This window comes from Martes martes (genome assembly GCF_963455335.1).
Source record: "Martes martes genome assembly, chromosome: 13".
NCBI classification, from domain to species: domain Eukaryota; kingdom Metazoa; phylum Chordata; class Mammalia; order Carnivora; family Mustelidae; genus Martes; species Martes martes.
The window spans coordinates 16334684-16357479 of NC_137901.1; the positions used below are offsets into that span (position 1 = coordinate 16334684).

Below are 22796 nucleotides of genomic sequence, written 5' to 3' on the forward strand. Positions count from 1 at the left end.
ATAGATAACATTAACAGTTGACAAACCCCAGCCCAAAATAGTTTTTAAATCTTAGCTGATGACGTCAGAGGTCTCACAAATGTTCCCAGGAACTATGTCCTGAGAATTTGCTTTTTCCAAGTTTATAAGCTAGCAAAAACAAGAAGAACACAAAATGTTCTTTTATTTTGTTTAGCATCAAGAAACGAGGATACCCATTTAAAACCATTTTGCTCTACGAGTTTGTGTCAGTCATGCTTCTCACTTGTTTCTGTACTGTCGTCATTACCATGTTGTGGTTCTCCTGGACTTTTTCTCTGCTCCGTTTCCCTGGGAGAGTCGATATTTTCCCAGCCCAAGATAACCTTAACTTTGTACGTAAAGATCTCTCTCTTGCATTGTTTTGGGTATTTTAAAATGCAGACCTCTTTCTTGCATATGCTGAAGCATTCGAAGGAGTCTGGTTGACAACAGAGGCGAGCTAGAAGTGGTGTCATGTTGCCCAAGAGAGTGAAAGGAATAAGGAAGACGGTGAGCCCAGTGAAGGGACACAAAGATTTCTTGAGTACCTGCTGTGTCCCAGATAATAATAGTGCTTACTTCTTAGGGCTGTTATGGGAACTAAATGAGTTATTCTAAATACTGTGAACATTGCATGAAATATAATAAATGCAATATGTATTTCTACAATATAGATAACCTCAAAGATGGCATGTCATTGGACCCTCAAAATGCTCCCATGCCAGATAAGAAAATGAAGGCTCATAGAGGTTAATTTGACCAAAGTTTTCCTACTAGTAAGGGCTAGAAGTGCTCTTCCTCTCTCTCTCTAAATTTAGAAAGTATTTTTTAGATGAAATATTTTGTCGTTATGGATGTTAGAGAATATCATGAAAACATCTTGTATTCACCTGGAAAAAATAAAAAATAAAACATGACCAATAATTGAAATCCGTGTATCCTTCTCCCCCTGGAAGAAGTACACACTATCCCAAATCTGGACCATTATATTTCCTTTTTTTTGTAAAAGATTATTTATTTTTTTATTTGAAAGACAGAGATCACAAGTAGGCAGAGAGGCAAGCAGAGAGAAGAGGAAACAGGCTCCCCACTGAGCAGAGAGCCCTAAGCGGGGCTCGATCCAAGGTCCCTGGGATCATGACCTGAGCTGAAGGCAGAGGCTTTAACCCACTGAGCCACCCAGGCACCCCAGGACTGTTATATTTCTTGAAATGTCTTTATGCTGATATATGTATGTATTCCTTAGCAATAAATACTATTACTTTCAAGTATGTAAACTTTGACGGAAGTGGTATTGTGACCTATCCTTTTAGCTTGCTTTTTGTATATTACTGTATCCAAATACGTATTACTTTTCTGTATGTTAAGCCACAATTTATATATCCATTCTCCTGTTGATGCCCTTTTGGGTTATTTCCAAAATTTTTAGTTATGAAAAACAGTGCCACAGTGAACATACCTATATAGGCACCCTGTACTCATGTGCATGAATTTCTCAGTGTCCCAGGTCTCTGTGCACTTAGGACTAGAGCTGCGGTGGCAAAACACACATTCCCAACTTCCGCAGGCATGCACATCGCTCTCTGAAATGTGCTGATTTTCACTCACAACAACAGTGTTTGAGAGTTCCTGTTGGTCTCCATCTTATCAACACTTGGTTATATCAAGCTTTTGGGTTTCTGCCAGTCTGGTGGGTGTGAAATAAATTCAATTTGCATAGCTATAATTACTACTGATGAAAACCTTCCTTTTTACAAAAAAAAGGCCAGTGCTTAATGAGTACCACCCTCTTGACAAATCTCAAGTCTCCATTCACTGACTTTGAGAGTCTCAACATTTCTTAGTACCTTTCCAGCATCAAGATTTAATTATGCCATCGATTTCATTATTGCTGAAGGCAAAACTACAACATTCTGAATCGCTTGCCCTAAGATCCAAGAAATTGTAGTACAGTTTTCAGAAGTCTGTTATATAGAATTAAGAAATCACTTGTAGAAACTGTGGTGTAACATTTTATTCACCTCTCTAAAAATTAGGAATAATTTTTCAGTTTCAGAATAAAAATGGATGAAATGGGATTTTTTTCCTTTCTAGATCTTAGCGCCATAACTTACGACTACTTTTCTCCTTCCCATTTGCCCAATGAATACTTGACTTTGATGTACATGGTCAGTTCAGTGAATTTTGAGATGAACAGGCTAGGAAATCCAGGTTACACAGGTCTAGGTCTCAGGCCACAAAAGTTCTGGGAGACAGTTTCAAGGAAGTACAGAGAAGTTTCTGGAAAAAACAGAATCTGGGGAGAACCCAGTCTTTAAAGCAGTGGTTTTCAGATGTCAGCATCAAAAGGCTTGTCGAAGCACAGATGGCCTGGCTTCATCCTTAAAATTCCTGGTTCAGTAGGTCTGGGATAGACAATTTACCTTTCTCACAAGTTTCCCTGATACCACACTTTGAGAATCACCGCTTTAGAGCCATTTACCCCAAAGTAGGGATGGTACTGGAACAGGATGGAGCTCTCAGACTGAGGGTCATATCCACATATGGGGGTAATTTAGTCATATCCTACATATTTTAAAGTAAGCATGTGCTTTAAAATATTAAGGACAAGACTAAGTAAAACCAAGTGAAGTTGCAGGGCCTCACAGATTAGGGATTCAATAAATAACAGATGGTTCTTATTTTGAATTTGAATTTTTAAAATTCAAGCAAAAATTTTAGTACATGATATGAATGTTGCAAGTGTGTTATTTTTAGGTCAATAGACTTTTAGGAATGTATGGCTAAGCAGTCTATTTCTGTGATGGTAATAGGCATGGCATTTACTTATCGTTACCCCACCTTTAGTTATCCTTTTCCATGTGCCAGGTTATGAAGGATGAATCATGCAATTTTAAAAGAAATGGTCATGATGATGATTCTCCAAATTGTTTTGGGTTTTTTTTTTTCTGTTGTTTGAGGTCTCCCAATGACGTGAATTAGGCCTAAGATCATGGATGCCCAGGACATGTGATGATTGAGTCCTGTGACGATTGTCATTACAAACTGAAGTTATGACTTACTTAGGTAAATGGATTAATGTATTTTTATCTTTAGGTATACACATGGACACATGCATGTATATATATAACCCATACGTGTAATGGATCTCCTGAGTAACTTGGATTGTGTAAGGTGATCTAACATTTCTGTGCATGGAAAAGCAAAATAACTTTGTTTAAAAATATTAACGATTGGGGGGATCCTGAGTGGCCCAGTCAGTTAAGTGTCTACCTTCAGCTCAGCCATGATCCCAGGATCCTAGGATCAAGTCCTACACCAGGCTCCCTGCTGAGCAGGGAGCCTGCTTCTCCCTCTTCCTCTGCCCCTCCCTCCCGCTTGGGCTCACTCTCACTTGCGCTCTCTCAAATAAATAAAATCTTTTTTAAAAATAAAATAAAAATTAGGAGCAGGCATATGGATGGAAGAGAAATTTTGGTGTGTTTTAACCTGGATGATAGTTACACAGGTCTTTATTTGATAAACATTTGTTTCCACTGACTACATAATTTTCATGCTGATCTCTGTATGTAGGTTTCACCCTAAAATGCTTTAAATATGAATAATGTGAAAAATCATTTAATTTCCATGGTGCTTACATTTCTTTAGAAAAGTTATGCATGCTAATTAGAGTTTGTACCTTTTTATATGTCCCTGTGTGAACATAAAATTGGAATAGTATGGACTAAAAGCAATATAAAAAAGTGTTATTCTACTTACATCTGTCTTTATAACTGATCTTCTGTGGGAGGATTTAGTTATTTTAAGTGTCCTAACCAAGTTTGCCTTGGTGTAACTTTCCATTCTTATTTCCTATTTCAAAAGACACATTATAGATTCATAATCAAAGTAATGGACAATCGTATGCATGCACAGCGGATATCATGAACCCCTCACTGTCCCCTGACAATTCTCACGGTCCATTTCTTTTGAACTTGCCGTGCTCAGAATAAAATGTCATTTCTAATTGTAGTCTTTGTTTTCTTATCTCTGAAGATTTTATTTGAACATATACTTAACATAATGGAATGAAAACCAAGAATAGCATTGGGGAGGGGGAGAAAAAAAAACTAGGACCAAGGTTTCAAAATATTATGAAAAGGAAATCATCCAATGCAATACTTCCCTTTTATGTTGATCCTCTCCTTCTGGTTCCTCACCCTCCACCCTGAGCAAAGTGCTCTGAAGCCTGTAGGCGCTGGTGACCCTCCAGAGAGAAGGTTACAATCACCAGGCATGCACAGCAGTTCTGGGCGCCTCTGATGGGATCTGGCAGAAGTGGACAAGGGCTCGCTGTAAGGAGAACAGATGAAGCCCAGGCAACTTTTCATTTTATATATTGTTGTCCCAAGAGAAAAGTTTAATCAGAAATCTTTCTACTCTGAGTCTGAAGTGGCGTAACGTGGTGGAAAGAACGGGAACTTTGCAATCGGGAAGTCACACTCCCCCTCCCTCCCGTTTCTGGCTGTTGTGATTAATCGAGGTTAATTAATTAAATAGATCTGTGAGAATGCTGCTTCAGCCTGCGGACTGGGTGTCCTGGGCTTTCACGGGATTTGGGGGATGACATGAGACAACCTACGAGAAAAGGAGAGGCAGGTTACTGGTACTTAGTAATACTACCCCCGTTCCTCCCAGCCCCGTGAAACACAGCACCAGCAGCTTCATAGGTGAAGCCGACTCGTGGGGCCAGTCCACACTGCCTGGCCCCATCATTGGGAAAGATGAATTGAGTGGCCTGTGAACCATGTTTCCTGACACAGGTCCTGCCTTCTGGACTGTCAGCACCTAAAAAGACCACAATGTAAGAACATGAAATGGAGAGCTATATGGAAGTCCGCAAGTGTGTTTATTTGGTGTCTAGTAGATGAAAGTGACACGGAAGTAGGTTTTTAAAGCAAATTTAATCAGTGCGGCACGTGCTCTTCTTGGGGGGCAAAGGGAGAAGCGATGCCACTTCCACTGGGTCCCTCTTGGGGGCATCTGGACCGGTTGGCATAGTGACTGAGGGTCTGTGTCTGTCCCTCTTGGGTGGCCTCTCCTCCCGAGAGCCCAGAACTCACTCCCGCTCAGCACTCCTGGCACCTGGCCCAGCACCTGTCAGTTGGATAAGGAATCCTCAGTATTTGAGCAGATGACCTCTAGGTTTGCCCCCAGCATATGTGTCGATGGGATGATGATGAATGATAGTCTCCGAAGGGTCGTTATTTCTGGAGGATGAGTCCGGGATTGGAGCTCTGCGGAAGAACACCATTCAGGGTCCTTGCCTACTTGGTTTTTAATCGGCTGAGGCTTTTGTGTTCTTCAGTTAGAATACAAGGACTCATGGAACATCTTCACGTCTTGTCTTGACTGTAGCGGGGCCGCATCTTTGTGATGACCTGAAGGGTCCGTCGTTTCAAAGCAGTGACTGGACGGGTAAAATAGTTAATACTTCAGGAATGCCTGCTGCTCCGCCAGGCCTGCTTCTAAGTGCCTTGCAGCTTTCAAGTCTGGGGGCCCTTTAAAGGGTTAAGGATTACATTGAAACCTTAGCAGGTATAAGTCAGGCTATCCTATAATCAACATACTCTGGTTTTCAGGTGAAATGTTTATTATTCCAAGATCTTCGCAGGTGGACTCTCAACCAGGAAACTTTATTACTCACTTCCCAAAACGGACAGGTAGTCTCATGCATTTGTTAACCTGAGTCACATATGCGCATACAAAGCAGCCAAATCCTAAAATAATTCTCAGTCATAGTACGTCAAAGGCGACCGACATTTCTCGGAGTGCTTATTCTCTATCAGGCATCGTGATAAGGATTTTATGTGTTTTATGTCAGTTTATACTCCGATCAACCCTATGAGGTAAGTGTTATTACATGAAATCCAGATGTTAGAACTGTAGGGTTAAGACTGTGTGTCCACACCACCTTCGTGAAGAGACCAGTGGGCAGATGGCCAGAGTGAGTTGTCTGAAGTCAGGAGGGTCAGCTGATGGACCTGGCCTGGGATTCACATATCCTACCTTGAACTCCAACGTTCTTTCTGTTATACTGTATTTTCCTAACCTTTCAGGTTCTAGCCCTCCTTAGTTGACTTATTATATATTTCTAGGACCCTCTTTAGGACAAAATGGGCTTTCGTCCCACGCTGAAGGGCGTGTGCTTTTTAACTACCACTACTGCAACTGTTGTACCGTGTGCTCCCGCGTCAGAGCTCCCACATGTTGTACCCAAGGCCCTTCTAACATGGGGTCCCCTTCTCATCCATGTGGGCATATCTCTGTCATTCTACAGGCGTCTTCAGCTCTTGCCAAGCCCTGGAGAAGCCCTGTACAGTCTTGAACTTATCCCTTTGCTGACCTGCTATCCTCTGGTGAATTGTCAAAGACATGGCTTATGATAACCAGTTTTGATCTCCTGTTGTCTGAGAACTCTCCCTGGGGTGCTGCCCCCGTTATCTCCCTGTTGCAGAAAGCCTGCCCCCCCCCATCTCTGCCGCTTACTTCTCCCGGCTGGACACGGACTTGAAAGGTTTTATGTTTGTGTGTTTTGGCTCCCATTTGAGGGTATCACCTTCTTGTCTTACATATAGTCTCTTAAATGAATAGTAGGTACTTAATATTCTTTTGTTCCTGAGAACCTCTTTTTTTGCTCCTCTCTTGTTCATTTTTCTAGTAAGAGGCTTGATTCGATAACACATGCGATTCTTGAACAGGAGAAGGAGAAAGATCACGTGTGGTTGAAAGTGAATGTGGTTTTTAATTTTATCTTGAATGTGTCTCTTCATTCTGGCGGGGACACTGAGGAGGTGGTATTTCAGGTGTCTGGAGAATTTCTTTTCTGAAGTTGGGAGTTCTTTTTACTCAGTAATTGCATGGCCAGCAAGTTGATTAGAGGGGTATCAAATCATTCAGCTTACTCCGTGATCCCTTACTATGTTGTAAGAACATTGAGGACTCAGATGTATTTATCAAGACAGCCCTCTCTAGGGGACATTTCAACTGGGCTTTTTGGTATTTTGCTTGAACAGTCTTAAACCCATCAAATCTTGGCCATGGCCATCACTTAGCTGACATAGTTTTCTCATTATAATAAAGCTCTGATTAAAATACTGTGTTTAAGAAAAATATTAGTAATTCAAGAAACAATAGATTCAGTACTAGAACGAGACAATATCAAAATAATTGGGAAATCTGTATAACAACATCTAGTGCCGTTGATCACCGCAGTATTTGAGAAGAAAACTGTTTTAGAACAATGGAAAAGGAGTGCTTTATGGAAATTTTATGTGTCTCACTATTCTCATCCTCTGTTTTGTGCCATGAACCACAGCTCAAGCCAGATTTTCAAGAAAATTACAGAAGCCATGTCACTTTTAAGAATGCCAGCTCATAGAGGAATTGAAAATTAGCAGCAGAGAATGGGCTGTCCAGCCTCCCGTTCAAAGCCAAACTGACCTTGACCCATTCTCCTACTTCTTCAAAGAACTTGTCCTATTCGCCGTCCTCACTCAGTTATTTTCCGGGTTCTCACCTAAAAAAAATTCTCCAACATTCCTGCTGGCTATTGTTAGTCTCCCTTCACGCTGAGCATTGAAAGTTGTTATGAGAATCATCCATGTTCATTCTCTCCATTGTTTCATTTTTATCCAGTTCCCCCTCAAGTAGCTCACAGTATTAAGCCTTTTGCCCACACTGCTCTCCTGAAATTGTTCTTCAGAACACGAGGATCTTCTTCTTGTACGCAGTGTTCATTTTCTCTTACTGAGGCACATTTTTCTCCTTAAAGCTCTTTATCGCCTTTTTTTTTTTTAAGCTCTTTACCCTTTCAACCTTCTTAAACACGGTCTCCCTGGTTCTCCTGTCTCTCTGACCATTTTCCCCAGTACACTCACTGGGGTACCCCAAGGCTTCATAAGATCGCAACATCCGCAGCACCCCCCGCCCCCGCTTGGCTGAGGGCTCCCAAATTCTCCCTCCACTGTGGGCTCTCTGAGGGCTGAACTCATGTCCTTGATAATCCAGAAGTTTGGATTCAGTCTTCTGCCCCCATTGTCTTCCTCCTCATGTGTTTCCAGTGTTAGTTGTAGTGCGTCTCACAGCTTTGTTAGAAGCACAGAAGTTGTCTTCTCCTACGTCCGATCTATCAGCATGCCTCTGGATTAAATTTCTACGTAATTATTTCTTGTATCCATCCCCTCATATCTTTCCCTTATCTTCCCTCTCTTGGGGCTTCTGGGATAGCCTCCCCTCCCAGCTTGTTCCCTCAGACTTCAGTCTTGTCCTCATCGGCTCCTCCTGCTTGGTTCCAGTTGGAGTCCCCTTTCCACAGATGGCACATATGGAACTCCCATGTGGTCACGCACGGCACTCCCCTCCCCAGAGAACAACAGTGATTCTCCCCGACCTACAGCTGTTAAGTCTGGGTTCTTCAACATGACGTGCAGGACCCTGAGTTTTCCCCTTGACCCAAGAAGCAGTCTAGAGAGCTCGAGAGAGTCAGAAGCTAAGGACCCCGTCTCTGTTAGAGACCTGAGAGGCTGGTTCTCTATCCAGGAGCCAGGACAGTGTGGTTTAACCTCCCCTCTGCCTTTATTGCTAACTTGGAAAGCAGATGCTAACACTGGTCTTCTGCCATCTCCCAAGCAGATTTCTTTCTCCAAACAGCTTCGCTAGATAAGGAGAGAGGGTTGAGCCCTGAAAAAGTGCATCTGGAAGACCTGAGTAGAGAGGACGAGGCTCCGTGGAAGACACACAGTGCAGTGCGCACACATACTCTGTAGGTACACAAAAGCTACAGAGCCAGTCGGGGTTTGGGGAGTTGAGCCTTGGGTTACTGTATCGTCTGCTCCTTTAACTGTTTCTCTAATCAGCAGCCTTTTTGCAGAGCCAGTAGCCTGGCTTCCTGTACGAAGGGCATCTCATGACCTTCTTAGGTTCTTGGGGCTTTTTTTTAAGGGGAGCAGTCTGAAGGCACAAGGCAAGCAAATGACTCTGCTTTGGCCTAGGAGGTGGACTGTTGTTACCCCAAGGTGGAAATCTTCAATTAGTCACGGAAAGTTGAACTTCTAGGAGCATTTGATTTAAAGTAACCTATCTCGGGATCACATCAGGGATTCTGAAGGCTGTCCTGTGCCAGTGGAAGGCGTGACACCGTGCAGGGTTCAGGCGCAGGAGACACGGGGGCCAGGACCATCCTGGTTCTGCCCATCATGGACCATGGACACCTTACCTCTTTCAGCTTCAATTTTTCTCTATCTCTCATCTCTAAAAAGGGTTTAGCCCTACCAAGCCCTGACTACCATCCACAATGGTCTTCAAAACGAAATTTAGTAAATGTGCCTGAAAGCACTTTGACAACACTAATGTGCTAATTAGTTACAAAATAATGATCTAATTATTACAATTTACAATTTTGTCACAACTGTAGCAGAATGGTGGCTAAGCCACAGTACCTTATAGATGCATTATCTAATTCAAATTTCACAGCCCTTGAGATGGTTACAATTCCCATGGTATAGCTGAAGAAATGGAGACACAGAAAGGTTAATAAAGACCTTACCCGAGACCACCCAGCTGGTAAATAACAAAGCCAGGTTTTGAATCTAGAAGGTCTGACTTCAGGATTCTTTACTTTATCGTTGTGCCCACTGCCTTTCTGATAAAGTAGCCTGCCCACTGCTGGGCTCTGCTTGTCTCTAAGCTGGGAATGTCCTGATCCCTCTGATCCTGGCCACTATTTCTGCCCCATAATGAATCTCAGCACATGCCTCTTTAACTGGCAAACGATATTTTAAACTCAGTACTCAGTGCTGATGAGGGTAACAGGGTGGACACTTTTACTTCATGTCAATGGGAGGGTTCATTGATAGAACTTTCTGGAGAGGGATTTGGCCATTAAGAGCCTTGAAGTCCTGTTTAGGAATTTGTGATAAAGAAATAACCAGGGTTCATATAAAAGGTGTCTATTAAAGGATTATGTATCTTAGCATAGAACTTCAGACTGTACAAATACACAGTAAAAAGAGAAAAGTTGAATCATAGTTTATCCATAATATAGAATATAATGTAGCCAATAAATGTCTTGTGTTCACAAAATGTTCAATGACAGAAAATAGAAGACTTTCGAATTAAAGCCAAGAAAAAAACCATACAGCGTACAGTCATTATTTTGTTTAATATGTATGTTAAATATATATTATACAATAAGATGTGCTCAGTATTTATATATGATGAGAAGTAGTACTATGGAACATTTTTATTCATGCTTTATATTTCCCAACTTTATGTTATCACCAAGTAGTATTGTGGGGTTTTTTGGAAAAGCTTTACTTTAAAATCTTTTCTCAGAGTTCACTAAGTCTAATGAATTTAGTCTTTTACAAATAGAATTTCTAGCAGTCTTTTTTCATTCTGCAAAGCCTGCAGATTTCCTCTAGCACTTTCTCCGCATTAAAAAACAAAAATGAAGTGAGATCAAGTGGTGTGATGACTTGTGACCATAGACCAATAGTGACATCTGATTCCTTGTTAAATCCCCTGTGTCTTCACCTGAGTCTAGAGTGAGGGAAACACAGAGAAAGGAAATCCTTTCCACAGGTGTGGGGTAGAAAGCCGGAAGACACTACCCGGGGGCACCTGGGTCCACCGCTGATTATAAAGGCTACGCGCCATTCCCCGGGTTTCCCGCTGATCTGTATATTCTGGGGAAATGCTTCCCGAAAAAAGAAAGTAACTTTTTCTCTGGAAGGACGTGTTCACGCAGACTCCTCCGCATAACTCAGAATACATATCTCGTCACCATAACCAAGAGCCAGGGAAGGCTGTATTGGGGAAAAAAAAAAGAAAAAGTTGTGTTGAAATCCTGAAACCCAGAAAAATCACAGTTCTGATGGGTAAGAAAGGCAGAGCTGGGGGATTTTTGTGTGTAATGCTTTTTGGAATTTGGCTCTTTCATTTTCAACTTAGTAAAATTTTTGTTTGCTTAAAATAGTCATCTCCACTCTTCTGGAGCAACGTTTGAATGTGAGTCCGCCACATGGGATTTAGATGTTGCTGGCCGGGAGGGTTAAAGATTCCACTTTGGACTGTAAAATCTGCACTTCTGGCTGAGAGATGAAGACAGATGGAGTGAGTAACGGGAGAAGTTCAGCATTCAGAGAACATTGTTCCAGAAAAATAGCTTTATAGTCCTTTTGCGACTGATGAAAACCAAAAAAAAATCTATTACTTTCTAAAACACTATTTCAACAACACACCCAGCTGTGTACACTGCTACAGTTAAGCGGCGTTGTGCCAGGTTGGATTAATTTATATTTGTGTTTAGCATGTCTGGATCTTGAGGGTTTGAACGAACATTTTTTGGAGAAGGAAGCTGACGGTAAGCAGGATGCTCCTTTTGGCCATCCACCAAATCCAACTCAACTGAAAATCGTTATGGAAAATCAGAGACATGTGGTTCTGGTGGCTGCTACACTGTCAGGGAAGATGAAATCAATTGTTACTCGGAATCTTCGAGTCCACCTTGTTTCATCCCATGGGTTTTGTCAGCTACTCTGTGTGTAGGAGCGTGCAGAATTGCAACATGTTAACTCTCCCTGTGCGGATGTTTTGACATTTATCTGAAAAGTTCCCATTGCAAGAACTTATTTGGAGGAAGTTCAAACACACATTTCTCCCTTAAAAACTGTCATTGATTCATTATCCAGTCAAGCAGGTAAACATAGCCTGTCTTGAATGCTGACTAATCTTAATCCAAAACCCATTAGTGGACCAAAGTTTAGATTCAACATCTAAATTTTGGTCGTGGCACAAGTCCTAAATAATTTGGGAGATGTTTCCTTTGAAGAAGCAAGATCTTTCCTAAAGAAGCCATTTATCCCGGATATTTAGTAAAAAGCTATCTTAGCCGAAAGTTGATCAGAGTCAGGTGTTACTTTTCAGTTGAAATGTGGCGAATACGCTGTTTTTCTAATTAAATTATTCTGCTATGATAAGGGAGCCTTAAAAAATACCCAGAAATTGGAGCACCTGGGTGCCTCAGTCAGTTAAGCATCTAACTCTTGATTTCGGCTCAGGTCATAATCTCATGAGTCGTGAGATCGAGCCTCGCATCAGGCTCCTTGCTTGGATGGGAGTCTGCAATTCTCGCCCTCTGCCCCTCAACCCACTTGCATGCTCCTTCCTCTCTCTCTGAATCAGATCTTTAAATATATATATACATATATATCTCCAAAAACTCAGATCAAGGAACTGAATTTAAGGAAATCTTAAAGATGAGGCCAAAGGTTATTAAAAGCTCCGTTAAATATAGCATACACGGTGATAGTAAAATGCTTTCTAAAAATAACAAAATTTCGTGGCCATCAGAAATTAAAATTTGAGATAAAGAGCTTATTCTGTGAAATGAAGTGAGAGAAGCAGTGTAGGCAATAGCATAGCAGGACGATCTCAGCTGTTTACCAAATACGTATAAAAACGTGAAAAGAGAGTTGCCAATTACTTGATATTCTGGGTTGTAGAATTGGGGTGATTATCTTGTTCTTTGTATCTTTCTGTAATTACTAGGATTTATATAGTCAGATATATGGGCATATTAATTTATAATCATAAAATGGTAATGTAAATTACCAAGTTCTTAACCATTTCCAAAGAGTAATAAAAATTTAAAAACCGGGGCACCTGGGTGGCTCAGTCAGTTAGGCCTCTGCCTTTGGCTCCGGACATGAACCTGGTGTCCCAGGATCAAGCCCCACATTGGGATCCATGCTCAGCGGAGAGTCTGCTTCTCCCTATGACCATTCCCCCTCTCTTGCTCTCCCTGCCCCCCGTCTCAAATAAATAAATTCTTTAAAAAATATTTAAAAACATCTTTTATAAGCCTTAAGACAGGAAAGGAAATATCCCTGGATTGATTCAAAGGTCTGTCAATTTAGAAATAACCAAAGAGAATATTTTTCACCTAATATATATTTTTCCCTCTAAAACATAGCAATTTAGTCAACAACACTTTTTTTCACTCTGTAACATCCACTCTTTCTTCCTGGTAATGCCATCCTCATTTTGTTTTTGGAAATTTTTCTTTCTTTCTCACTCTGAGTACGGCAAGTGGAACAGACCTCCCATGCTGGTCAGAGCCTGGGCTTGAGGCGTGAGCCAAAGCATTAGCCCCAAAGTCACATTGCTTGGCCCAGGAATAGGCACGGGACCCAGTCCGGGCCAGTGGGAGAGAGGAAGTCCTGGGACGTGTATGGCAATGATGTCGTCCTCTGAGACATCCGATCCTTGGACGTGGTGTTGTGAAGGCGTGTGCTTGAAGCTATAGGGAGGTGCCTGGCCGGTCTAAGAGTGGAGCAGACCCAGGAGCAGCAGTAGAGAGAAGGATCCCGATGGCACTTCTCACACCCTGGCATGAGAACGTCCTTTAGGTCTTTAGAAAGGTCCTTTAGATCTTTCCAACTGTCTGAGCCAGTTAGTTCCCTTGCTCCTTAGTTGCATCTGGGTTAAATTTTCATTCAACTGCATGAACACCAACCGGTACAGAAACCACATGGGAAAGTACAGTAACCAGCTGGATACTGTAACGTTTATTCTGGTCCCATGCTGTGTTGCCCTACCCACTGTCCTCTTCTTTCTGGCTCTGTTGCCTTCCCCCTCCGCAGCGTGATGCACAGTTTCACCAGCAAGCGTTTAGAGAAGGAACCTTCTCTAGGTGGATGTTTGAAAGGGGGGCTGAGCGATTCCTTCTGACGATGCTTGCCTGTGCGACATGAATTCCGGGGACGGGGCTCCCAGAAGGCCTAGTTTATGGATCCCCCCCACACACCCGTTAAAATGTGTGTTCTAGCACCACCGGCATTATAGAGCCAATTTTCACCATTTTTAAGCAAAAAGTCTGCCTGTGTTCTTGTTCTTCTGTCAAATCAGCTAGCAAGAGCCATTTCTCTTGACACCCTGTTTGTCAAGGCTGATCCGTACTTAGAGTGTGGGCACCCTCACATGTGTGGAGACTTCATCCCCGATCCCTCACTATTCCTCACTGACCTAGAAAGCCTTGTCTTTAAGTAATTGTTCCTTTTCTCTTATCAAGTAAGAGATTTCTCTTGGTACAGAGATTTGCTTAGTACAGAATCAGGAAACACTGATAATCCAAAATTTAAAAATGGAAACCACCATAATGCTGTCACACAAAGAAAACGTCAGTTAACATTTAGACTGGGAAGTATTATGGATATTTAAAAATGGGATTATGTGGTAATTTTTTAGTCTTTTTATTTTCATTACTAAATTAACCTCGTCCCAACTCCTTACATATTTTCCAACTACATTTTAAAGATCCCTAGTACTCCCATCTATGAATTCTGTCACTTACATAAACAATGTCCAATTGTTAGATATTTAGGTTGCTGCTTGTGCTTTTGTTCCTTTTTTAGGACAGTATGAAGAACATCCTCAAATGTGTGCATATTCTCATTTTATTAGAACAAGTTCCTAGATATTGGAGTTCTCTGGGTCAGCGGGAGAACCAACTATTAAAGGACTTTTCTCATATGTTGTCCTCTAGAAAGTTCCTTCCCAGCCACACCATATGAGGAGACTGGTTTCTTCACACTCTTGCTCTTTTACCCTTTGAAAAAAATCCTCTTTCACACTTGGCGGCGTTACATGTGTGTGTAAGACTGACCGTCATTCTCCCACACTGGAGTGTGAGCTGAGGACAGATCTAGCATCTCTTCCGCCAGGACCTCCCCTGATGCCTCCCACACAGCAGGAAACCTCAGTGAATTTACTCTCAGTAAATCATTTATGGACGGTTGGATAAAAATGTGTGTCTGTGTATGTGTGCGTATGTATGCACACGTGTGAATCACTTCTGATGTACATCTCCAAGAGCCTGAAGCCTTGTGCTGTTGATAAATCCCAGAAGCTTCAGAGGATAGCCTTCATGAAACTGAAAGGGAGCCCGTCTCAATCACCCATCGCAAACCTTGCTCATGGTGGTAAGAGGATTTCCTGGGTTAATTGCTCCGCTTTTGCTGAGCGTGAAAACCAGATCTGATCATAAAGTACTGAGTCTACTGTCTCTGGTCCCCTTCTCTCCCTGCCACACCATGCTAAGAATTCTACCACCAAAAGAGTGCTTTTTTTTTTTTAATTTAGATTTTTAAAATTGATTTGAATTTGAAACAAAGACTCTGGGAAGCCATATGTCTTCTGGCTTTTTCAGAGCGGTTCACAGACAGCTGTGTGTCCAGAGGACTCCTTCGTTCCCGGATTTCATATAAGAATAGCCTGCAGTGTCATGGTATCTCTTTTTCTTTTACTCCATTCCTCTTACTGGGTTCCTTTCCGAGGATGTCCGAGGACCTCCGAGCTGGTGTTGATCCGCAGAGAGGCTCTTGGTGGAGGAACCAAGAGCCAGACGATGATGGAGACCCGGGGAGGAGCCTCTCCCGGAGCAGCCTGCCTGATTAGGGTTAGTTTTTCGTTCATTGGCCTGCTCAGAGGATGGTTTTTGTGTGTGTGTGTGTGTTTTTTAAAGATTTTATTTATTTATTTGACAGACTGAGATCACAAGTAGGCAGAGAGGCAGGCAGAGAGAGAGAGGAGGAAGCAGGCTCCCCGCTGAGCAGAGAGCCCTATGCAGGGCTCGATCCCAGGACCCTGGGATCATGACCCGAGCCGAAGGCAGAGGCTTTAACCCACTGAGCCACCCAGGCGCCCCCAGAGGATGGTTTTATAACAACACAGATGGGTATGCTATGGGTCTCAGTTTGGGTTCTCCCAGAAGCTGGCCGGGAGACCAGGCTTTGTAGATCTGCGGTATATTTGAGAGCTGATCCCAAGGGACACTTGTGGGGCGGGCAGCCAGCAGAGGGCGTGCTTTGAATAAGTTACTGCTCCGGGGCCCTGGGACCTCACCCTGCCCAGAACTCTGGGACTAGTATAGAACCGGATCTGCAAGCTACCAGACCTTGGTCAAGGGTTGCTCCCAGGGAGCGGGTAATTCCCCAGCATCACGTCCTACCTGCTTGGGTGGCCCTGCCGAGCAGGCACGCGGGTTCTGGTAGCCAGACAAGGTGCCGAGGCAAAGAGAGATGCCGGCTGTTGCGAGTTTCATGGGTCCCCGATGGGAACTGCCACGTGTGTCTCCCTGTAACTTCCTGGCCACCACACATATGCCACCAATACTACTTTCTGTGCTCTTTGCGGGGGAGTGACACCCGTTCCCATCCTGGTTGACCCACTGGCAAATAGGCAAGACTCACACATGGGCCTTAAATTACAGGAAGAATGAAGACAGCAGGGAACGTGATGGCCAAGCAGGGAAGACCCATTAGCAAATGAACGACTTAGAGTTCTGTTTATAGTTGTATTATGAATGGTTTGTTTTCTTAATCATGACCCTCTAACCAAATGTGCGCAAGCACTAACTGAATAATGTGCTGCTACTGGTTGGAAGCTGAGCGATGATAAATAGAGGAGGCCTCCCAGACAGGGATCTGGTCCACGGCTGGAGTCCCAGCCTATCAGCAACTCACCAGAGTAGAGCCCCCCCCCACCCCACCCCACCCCACTGACCCCAGTCTGCAAGTTTGCAGGGATGTGGCTAGCTGGCAGCTGAGGTACTCCTCTTTTCTTCCTCCCAGGCTGTGTGACACACATTTTTTTCAGTATAGTTGACACACAATAGGACATGAATCGTAGGCGTACAGCATAGCGATTCCACAACCCTACCCCATGCTGTGCTCACCCCGAGTGTAACTATTACGGTCCTATTAACTATACTCCCTATGTTGTATGTCCCCATGTATTTTTGCTTTGGTTTCGCTTGCCTTAGGAGACATGTAGAACAATGATGCTACAGCCAGTGTCAAAGAGATTACTGCCTGTGTTCTCTTCTAGGAGTTTTATGGTTTCAGGTCTCATGACATACAAACGCGTTCAAACATATTCCTTTATTCCTGTGACTTTTTCTTTTTTTCCTTTTTGGCTGGGTCGAGTATGCTTCATTGATGGTATGTGACAAAGTTTGGCTCCGCCAGTCCCTCCCCTTCTTTAGGGGGTCTGAGATGGACACTGTGTAGAGGTCGGGAGATTCTCAGCATGTTGGGGGATGAGTTGGGGTGAGAATGTCCCAGCAGCTGAGGGCCTCTCTCTCCCTCCTGCTCTCACTGGAGTTGGTGGCCCAGGGGCTCTTACTCCTTGGAGGTCATATGGACCATAAGGTCCACCATCTGGTTGCTGTAGCAAATTCATTGTCATAGCAGGAAATGGGCTTGACACAATGGTCATTGAGGGCAATGCCAGCCCCAGGATTGAAGGTGGAAGAGTGGGTGTCACTGTTTAAGTTGCAGGAGACAACCTTGTCCTCAGTGGAGCCCAGCGTGCCCTTGAGGGAGCTCTCCAATGCCGCTTCAGCATCCTCTTGATGTTGTCATATTTGGCAGCTTTCTCCAGGCGGCAGGTCAGATCCACAACCAGCACATCGAGGGTGAGAAAATGGAAAGCCATGCCAGGGAGCTACCCATTCAGCTCAGGGATGATCTTGCCTATAGCCTTGGCAGCACCAGAAGTAGGGTTAATATTCTGGGCAGCCCCTTGGCCACCACACCGCACCTTCCCAATGGGGGCGTCCGCAGTCTTCTGGGTAGCAGTGATGTCATGGGCTGTGGTCCTTAGTCCCTCCACCATGCCAGAGCTGTCACGCATGACCTTGGCCAGAGGCCAAGCAGTTGGTGGTATGGGAGGCATTGCCGATCATCTTGAGGGAGTTGTCATACTTCTCATAGGCCACACCCATCACAAACATGGGGGTGTCAAAGAAGGGGCAGAGATGATGACCCTCTTGGCCCTACCCTTCAAGTGAGCCCCAGCTTTCTCCATGATGGTGAAGACTCCAATGGATCGCACAAGATACTCAGCATCAGCACCATCCCATTTGATATTGGTGGGATCACACTCCTGGAAGACAAAGATGGGCTTTTCACTGATGACAAGTTTCTCATTCTCAGATTGACTGTGCCATTGAATTGGCTGTGAGTGGAATCATACTGGAACATAGAGACCATGTAGTTGAGGTCAGTGAAGGGGTCATTGATGAAGACAGTATCTGCTTTGCTAGACTTAAAAGCAGCACTGGTGATCAGGTCCCCATTATGGTCAAATCTGTTTATTCCCACCTTTATCCTAGTGTCTCAGGGACACAGCTGATACTGCACCAGAGATGAAGCTGTCTGTCAAAGGGGGGGAGTGAGAGCCTCCTGTAACCTCCTTAGTCCATACTGTAAGCCTGTTTCTCCTACTCCTCTTTACCCATCTTACCCATCCCTCTATCCCTCTCCCTCCTGGCAATCGTCAGTTTATTCTCTGTATTTATAGGTCTGATTCTGCTTTTTGTTTATTCATTTGTTTCTGTCTGACTTATTTTACTTAGCATAATATCCTGTAAGTTCATCCATGTTGCTGCAAATGGCACAATTTCAGGCCTTTTTGGCTGCATGATATTCTAGTGTGCGTATGTGTGTCCATGTGTGTACCACATCCTCTTTATCCATTCATCTGTCAATGGACACTCGCTTCCATATTTTAGCTATTGTAAATAATGTTGCAGTGAACATAGGAGTGAATGTATCTTTTTGCATTAGTATTTTCATTTTCTTTGGGTAAATGCTCAGTAGTGAAATTATTGGATGATACAGTATTTCTATTTTTAATTTCTTGAGGACTCCCTGTACCATTTTGAACAGTGGCTATACCAGCTTATGTTCCCACCAACAGGTTATGAGCGTTCCTATTTCTCCATATCCTTAACTCTTGTTATTTCTTTTTGATTCTTGGCATTTTGAAAGGTGTAAGATCAATATCTCTTTGTGGTTTTGATTTGCATTTCCCTGGTAACTAGTGAGGATAAGCATCTTGCCATGTGTCTGTATGTCTTTGGAAAAATGTATGTCTAGCCTCTGCCATTTTAATCAGCTTACTGATTTTTGGGGAGTGTTGAGTTGTAATAAGTTCTGTATATCTTTTCAGTATTAACCCCCTATTAGATATATCATTTGCCAGTATCTTCTCCCATTCAGTAGGTTGCCTTTTTCTTTTGTTGATAGTTTCTTTCACTGTGCAGGAACATTTTATTTTTATATAGTCCCAGTAATGAATTTTTGCTTTGCTTTTCTTCGCCTTAGAAGACCTATCTAAACAAGTATTCCTGCTGATGTTAAGGATATTACTGCCTCTAGGCGTTTTATGGTTTCAGGCTTCATGACATACAAACATACTCAAACATTTAAGTCATGCAAACAAACTTTGGAAGATATCCACCAAAGAGATGGTAATGATTCTGAAGAAAGACCCTTTTTAGATATATCTCTGATATTTTGAAATCTGATTTTCCAAGAAGGAATTATTCATGTCAAGGTTTTTAAAGTTCTTGATAGAAACATATATGTATATGCATATGTGTGTGTGAGAGAGATTGATTAGAACAGTGACTGGAACAAAGTAAACACTAAATGTGTTTGATATTATTATTGTGTTACTGCATACTGACTCCCATCCAAGATCCTGAGAAGCCCCACAAAGGAGAAGCTTATTACCATCGAGGAATTTGTGTGCTTTAGAGTTGTATCCTATTTTGGGATACAAAATAGGATACAAAAATTTTGGGAACCACCATGAGGTCCCAGGGCTCTTTTTAATCTATATTTTTATGTTCAGACCAACAGAACAACATCTCCTTTCTCATGATGCTGATCACAGGCCTAGCAACAAGGACACATGTTCCATCTGCCCCACCTTCCCCAGTGAAATGCCCTGCCTGGTTCAGAACCATGGACAGTGTCGTGGGAGGAAGCATTCCCCTGCCAACCCAACAATCTTGGGCATGCTGATCCTGTGACACATCTTTTTTAATCTTTGAAACTCCCTCACGTCCTTGTATGTTGTGTGGTCAAGAAAATGTGTCTCTCTTCCAAAGTCAAGACATGGGCCTTTCAGTGACTGTGGATCTAACCCCCTGCCAACCCAACTGCTAATGGCTCAGTAGAAAGAAAGCCCACTTCTTTCCATGCCTGCTTGGTAGAAGCATCTGGTTTTAAGTTCGGTGTAAATGACTCTAGGAAGAAAGGAACAAAAATTATCAAATGCTTTTACCTAATCAGTGTACACATACTCAATCTTAAATGGGGCTTCCATATGACAGGGGGCTCTGGGGTCCAATGATCCTGGACCAGTCAAAAATAAGGCAGTGAGGGGCGCCTGGGTAGCTCGGTTGGTTAAGCGGCTGCCTTTGGCTCAGGTCATGATCCCGGCATCCTGGGATCGAGTCCCGCATCGGGCTCCTTGCTAGGCGGGGAATCTGCTTCTCCCTCTGCCACTGCCTGCCACTCTGTCTGCCTGTGCTCTGTGCTCGCTCTCTCTCTCTGACAAATAAATAAATAAAATCTTTAAAAAAAAAATAAGGCAGTGAGCTTTGGTTTAAGGAGTAATTAGATTGTACATAATGCTTCTATGATACTGTCTTCTTTATACATAAGTAAATGACTTTTTACCTGAAGCAGAGCCCGGAGAGTCATCACAGATGCTTATCCTTCTGAACACGAACAGGCGAAAATTCTTCTTACCCCAACAGAAGGAAACGCTGCCCCCAATGCAGCCAAATTGAATGATCCAAAAATGTCAAATACCCGGGATTCCTTACAGTTAGCAACAAAGTAAAAGAACGACTTGTTTATGAGTGAACGATGAATTGTTTGTAGTGATACAGTTGAGGTGGATGCCCTGTTCTCCCCATCCTGGGCTCAGAAGGGCCCTAGCGATTTCACCTACTCCTATTTTTGTAAAAACAAAGAAATAGAAGCATAGATGTTCAAGGGCTCATGCAGTACCAGAAGCTCCTCTCCAGTGTCCCATCTGTCAAGAGGAAAATGTGCATTCTTGGTTAGGCACTTCTGCCTTACATAGTTAAAGTTTGCATCACGGGCAAAGGTGCCGGGGAAACTGGTGGTCAAGGCGAGCTGGCTGGCACCAAAAAGCTTAATTGATATTTGGTTTATTGCGAGATGACCGGAATGGGAGATACTGGTCGGAAAAAAAAAGTCACACAGTGCTTTCTAAGGAAGACCCAAGTGAAAAAGTTGAGTTTGGACCAAGTCCAAACTTCAGACTCTCTTGGCAGAGTAGCGTGGACAGCCATTCCAGACACTTACCAGTATGTTCTCCGTGTTTGCTGTGATAATTCTGGCAACCACCTTGAAGGTTTCATGCTACGTTTCACTATGACCTTGCCCAAGAGGACTGAGGACTGGACTTCAAAGCCTCTGGGGTCTCAAGGGCCAGGTCACCGCATGACAACCAATTAAGTAGAAATTTGGTTAGCAAGCCGGGAAGGTCTGTGGTAATGAGCCAAATCATGTCCTACGAAGAGAAACAGACCCTGAAGATGAGTCATAACAGGAGAGTAAACAAAGATAAACCTTGGCGACCACCCCCCAAACTTTCCTTTTCAGTACAGATGGTTTTTACCCCCTATCAGTGGAATGTTAATGACTCCCATCCATCGACATGAAGCTGTTGCAACAACAAACACTGGCAGCTCCTATCGGCCACTTGACATGTTTGCTGGCCCTTCTGATTCTCATTGGCTCACTCTTATCCCTCAGCCTTCATGAAGAGTTGGGGATATTTGCATTCTAGCCAAAGAGAAAAAGTAGAGGTTCCCTGTCCCCTGTGCCCTTTCCTTAGCAACATGGCTTCCATGAGTCAGAGCAATGGTGCCCTGCAAAGTAAATGAGAAAGAAAAATTCTAATGTTTCCTGAGTACCAAGATAAAGCAAGCACCCTCCTGGAGCGAGACTTGCACAGTCTCCTCAGTCTTCCTTCAAACCTATCAAGTAGGGCTGCCTAGCGTGCCCATTTTGCAGATAAGGAAACTGAGGCTTGGGGATATTAGCTTTGTCCAGAGCACAGCTGGAAAATGGCAGAGGCAGGATTTGAACTCAGAAAGCCTGACACATCAGCGTCTTCACTCCCAACTCCCTCCAGAGCAGATTTTTCCAGGCCGAGAGAGGAACAGCCTAGAGCCAGCACAATTGCTAAGGTAATATTTTCCCAAAGGATCATTTTTCCTTCTACTTATTAATTCTCATCAAACTCAAAGATTACCTTGGCCTTCTAACCTGAAGTTGTGTCCAAGATAGGCTTTCTGGAGGGTCTGTGTTGACAGTCCAGATGAACTACCGCTCAGAGAGAGAATCAGACCCCATGAGTTTCTGGGCTCAGAAGCTCAGAGCACAGTAGCTCCAAGAAGATCTCAAAACACATGGGCGGAGGAGACTCTTAACAGTCCAGTTTTGGAAATGATGCCATTTATGGACAAATTGCAGCCCAGGGCCCTTCTTAGGAAGATCTATTATAGATCTGTTACTGAGATCTATATTATCTTGACTCCAGAATAATTGGTCTTGAAATAAAACATCGCTGTTATGTGCATGACTACAATAGCAGCTCAGAAACTTGAGAAACAAACATGTTATTCCAGGGTGCAGGTCAACGATGGCTGTGCATCTTTGTTTTGGGGCCCCATTGTAGCTCGGCTTCATCTTCCCGCCCTTCTTCCCCTTGAGCCACTGCCCCTCCAAGGTTTTGCCCTTGTTCACGTATCACTTTACTTTATATCCTCTTCGGAGAAAACTATGACATGCATACATTTAAAAAGTAAAATAAACGTCAGAACTTCCTGCTTCTCCACTTTGCAAACACTAAAGTAAAAC

At 43.3% G+C, this 22796-nt stretch overlaps 1 protein-coding gene and 1 pseudogene across 3 annotated transcripts in view; one reads left to right on the top strand and one right to left on the bottom strand.

The window, feature by feature from the left end:
• CCBE1 (collagen and calcium binding EGF domains 1) overlaps nucleotides 1-22796 on the top strand; it is a 224186-nt gene that overhangs the window by 139269 nt on the left and 62121 nt on the right. The gene's annotated exons all lie outside the window — the stretch shown is intronic.
• LOC308353922 (glyceraldehyde-3-phosphate dehydrogenase-like) lies at nucleotides 17223-18343 on the bottom strand (annotated as a pseudogene). The gene is made up of 2 exons: nucleotides 18330-18343; nucleotides 17223-18213 (listed from the first exon to the last, which is right to left on the bottom strand). The product of its transcript is annotated as a glyceraldehyde-3-phosphate dehydrogenase-like (transcript).